A 4,680-nucleotide genomic window follows, 5' to 3' on the forward strand; every position below is an offset into this window, starting at 1 on the left:
AATCAAGATTTCTGCAGTAATTTTTAAAGCTTCTACATGATTCTAATATAGTTAAGATTATTGCTATTTTGAGAAGATGTGGAAGTATAAACATAAAATTATTTGTTCCACAATGGTGCTTCTGTGTTCATGTATTTCACATTAATGCACGGAAAACATTTGCATACCAAAAAGTGACTCTAACAGTTAAAATATATAAAAAGTTTCATCCTGTCATTATTTTCTAACAAATAAAATGCAACAATTATTTCCACAGTGACTAAATTGAATTAGGTATTATAAGAAATCTAGAATTGATTTAAAGTATGTGGAAAGACATGTATATATTAAATATAGAAATTATAACATTGCATATGGGAGACTTACATACCTTTATATTTTTGTAGCCTTTGGAACTATTTTCCCAAGATACTGAGAGAAGACTACATTTTCATGACTTTAAAAATAATTACAGACAATAAAATTACTTCTACCTCCTTTCACCATTCCAACAGTGTCATTCTTCTACTCATATGAAAGATATTTGGCAAAACCACTTTAGTTAAAAAAATAAACAGTAAATGGAAATTTTAACATGTTCACATATTTTTGAGTTCATTATTATATGACTTTAAGCATATCAATTCATGTAGCCTGTTTAATCATTAGTAAAATGAAAATTATTTTATCTACTTTATAGGTTCATCATGAAACAAAATATGTTAGCATGCCAGCAAGTACATCATGGATACTAGCATGTAACAGGCATCCATGAGATGATAGATATGCCCATGTATTTATTCACTTTCAGGGAGGCAGGATGTCATGAGTTACAGGACTAAGGCCCTAGGATTTGAGAGAAAATTCCAGTAGATGAGAAGGTAGAAGGAGGTACTTTTCCTTGTGATCTTCAAAAAGTTTTGTTGGGAAACAATCATTTTAATATCTGATGTGTTGACTATGGTTGTTTTGCACTACAGTGCTGGGTGACAGTAGGCATGTCAGAAATCATAAGGCTTACAAATCATAAAATATCTATTATGTAGCTTTTTCAGAAAGCAAAGCAAACTTCTAAAATGGATTTGCTCAAAGGTGATGGAGACCTTAACAATATTGAGTCTTCTGATCTGTAATCAAAGAGTCTCTTGTTAAAATAACAAAAAGAGGTTCTCTTTGAGACAGTTACCTTCAAGTGAAAATTAAAGAGTATCCAGGGAAATCCAGCCAAAGGTAAGGTGGGTAGAGGGGGGGAGATGAATACAAAGGCCTAATCGGTCTGCTTTGCAAGATTCTTTCAGGTAGATTTCCATTTTATGCCTTTCATGATTCAGTGGTACAATCTAAAAGCATTTGGTAAAATGTGCTGCATAACTCTTGTAGGCCAGAACTCATAATTCCTTCAGCATAGCTGCAAGCATATTTGAGAGAAGAACTGCTCCAATGGTCTTTCTCTCTAGACAGTAATAAAGGGCAGACTTCAAAGTCTCCCAGTGAATATGCAAAAGAAGACAGAAATGAACATTTGAAATCATTAAGATTCTGAAGCTGTTTATTTCCTATAAAACTCTTTGATTCATGTGTACTATATAATAAGGATTTTTTTTGAACCAAATAGCAAACCAGTTGGAGTTATAGAGACAGAGACAAAATGGCTTTGCTTATCTTTAGAAAACAAGCACTCCATCTACTTTGTTGAGAATACACCACTGGTCTTGGAGCAGGGGCCGAACTTCTGGGTGAAAGGGGAACTACTGAGAACGTGCGTCTCTAAACCAGCTTGGGTAGACCAGATGTCCGCTGAATCAAAGCGGTGAAGTGAGCCAGGTGTTTACATTCAGTAACTGGATTATTTATACTTGTTCATTCTATTCTATTTTAGCCTTTTATCTTTGCTTGAAAACATTTCATTTTCAGTTGATCCTTTGCTCATTTTCTTTTGGTTTAATTTTTACACATAAGCACATTAATTATAAGAAATAAACGACTGACTTAAACAGTTATATCTATTCAAGATCTACTTTGTGATAATTATTGGAGATTGAATGGATAGAAAGTCTTTTTTCTTGAAATCTCTCAATCTATTTAGATCCTCCAGACAAATACATTGAGTTTATATTATAGAGAAAGTGCCAAAGATTTCTCAGGAAATGTGTGTTGGAGTACTTTAAGAAAGGTTAATCAGATCATTAGTATTGATTTCATAGGGCAACACTGTGAACTTTTGAGGAAAGAACTCTCAAAAGAGTAGAGAAGTTATTTAATAGAAAAAATATATAGATATATGAGTAATACAAGAATTGTTTTCATATAGATTGTGTATACCACTTCTCAAGAAAGAACTTTCTCAGGGCTGGCCTGATATCTCAGCAGACTACAGCGCCTGCTTAGGCAGAACACAGCAGCGGGGGTTCGATCCCCATTGTGCCAGGCCAAGCTGCACTGAGATGGCAAATGAGACTGGGCGTGGTGGTGTGCGCCTGTAATCCCAGCACTTGGGAGGTTGAAAACAGGAGAATCACTATGAGTCTGATCTATGTAGTGAGACACTGTAGATCCTGTAGACCCTGTCCTAAATACAGAAAAAAAAAAGGAAAAGTAGAAAAAGAAAATAAAGTAAAAAGAAGGTAAACTAAAATAGCAATGAGCAGCCCAGCCAGCCAGCCAGATAGCTCAGTGGACTAAAGTGCCTGCTTAAGCAGGCTCAGGGACTGGTGTTGGATCCCTGGCATGTCGTGCTTATCCTGCCCCCAGGGAGTGCTGAGACTGCAATGGAAACTGGACGCGATGGCGTGTGCCTATAATCCCAGCGTTTGGGAAGCTGAAAACAGGAAGGAGCACTTCAAGACCGATCTGTGTAGTGAGACCCTGGAGACTCCGTACTAAATACACAAAAAATAAAATAAAATAGCAATGAGCAGCAAATTATAAAGTGATTTAAGTAATGAAGCAGAGAAAAAAGCATGACAGAATATTTTAATATTCTTATATGGAGTATTGGAAATTTTAATATGCAAAAATAATGGGGTGATTTAAAGCATGAATATGATGTGATATATATCTGTACATATATGATATATATATATTCCTCCTGTAAAGAGACAAATTTTACTTCTTTACTGTATAATGCTTTATCCATAATTTAAATCCAATAATTATAGTGAATATCTAATATAAAGAAATTAAAATAGCTATTATACAATTGCTAGCCTTCAAGAGGAAATAAAAGAAATAGCTGCATTGAGGTTTATTGAAAACCATTTACTTCAAGAAATTGCAGAAATAAAGTTTAAAAACATCAAATTACTCATTTTATGAAAAATATTCCTGTGCAAGAAATGATCTTTTGTGTATTTAGCAACACTATTGTTGTCAAGCAAATTTCTACAGTATTAGCACTAATCTTACCATTTCCATTGGCATAATGTTTATTATAAGTCCCATCTTCTGTGAAGGTAAAAAGATTTCTAGAGAAAAAAGAGACAGATTTATCTAGTAAATAATTATCCAAAGGAAATTAAATTAGGGGATACTCTTTCTAGAAGCTGGTATGACCTAGCGGTTCACAAGAGGATGTGGATAAAAGGTTTTGTGTGTCCTCTGGGATCACTTACATGGCCATTCTGCAATATAAAATATTATATTATTAGACTAGTCACCAATGACAGGTGATATATAATATTTTGATTCTTAAGTGCACATTCATAATGCAGTCTGATGAAAGATACTCTTTGAATATTTTAATTGTTTATGTTGGAGAATGTTTAATTCTGATAAGAAAAATAAATTTGAATTCTTTCAAGCATGTAAAACTGGATCAATAATAAAATTATAAGCATCAAGTCAAACAATTAAACAATGATTAAGATCTTCCTTAAAATGGCTGGTGATTTCAATTCTTTAAAATATGATTGTCCAAGATCGCTGTTCCTGTAAGGTTAGGCTACTTCCTGGAAGCCTCAGCATTGAGAGATCCAGAAAGGAAGAACTTCAAGTCAGATAGAATATTAAATATATCATTTCTTTGGAACCTCCAGCCTTCAAGACCCCCGACATCATGACCTCAGTTTCAACACAGCTGTTCTCAGTCCTCATTTCTCTACTTCTGGTTCTGCCTGTCATTGAAGCAGTAGAAGCCAGAGTTGCAATTGCTGTCTTGTTAGATGTGGTTCTCAGCATCACAGGCATCTGTGCATGCATGGAAGAGAAATGGACAGATGGGACTTTTAAGGGCCTGCTCAATCAAACTTCACTCTGAAAACCTTTGTACTATTGAGACCCTACCTGACTTTGGTCTCTAGAAGTTACCAACAAACTGCATATAGAGGGTTGCACATTCTTAGTTGCTTCCCAGAGAAGGGAAGCAAATCAGCATTTGTCAAGTGGGAAAAAAATGTTTCCTAACAACTTATACACTGAAAAATGCAGCCAATAGTTTGTTACTTAGAAAACAGGTCAAAAATATAAAGATGGCTTAAAAATGGGTAAGTCATAGTTCATAGTTTCAGAATCCCCAGAACACACGCCATAGAAATAAGAAAGCTCTTGCCCAGAATTTCCCAAATGACCAGTGTTTAGTTCCACTCACTGCCTCCTGAAATGCTGGGGAATCTTTCCTCCATGTCTTCAGATTTTTATTTTGTTGTGCAAGTTAATATTGTACTTAGATGTCAAATAGCCAAAGCACTGAAATTTTTATCTTTG

At 34.7% G+C, this 4,680-nt stretch overlaps 1 pseudogene; it reads left to right on the top strand.

Moving 5' to 3' along the window:
- Window positions 1-4,033: 4,033 nt before the first annotated feature.
- On the top strand, window positions 4,034-4,277 carry LOC111818679 (annotated as a pseudogene).
- The last annotated feature ends 403 nt before the right edge of the window (window positions 4,278-4,680 follow it).

This window comes from Octodon degus, unplaced genomic scaffold (assembly GCF_000260255.1).
Source record: "Octodon degus isolate 3935 unplaced genomic scaffold, OctDeg1.0 scaffold00099, whole genome shotgun sequence".
Classification (NCBI taxonomy): Eukaryota; Metazoa; Chordata; class Mammalia; order Rodentia; family Octodontidae; genus Octodon; species Octodon degus.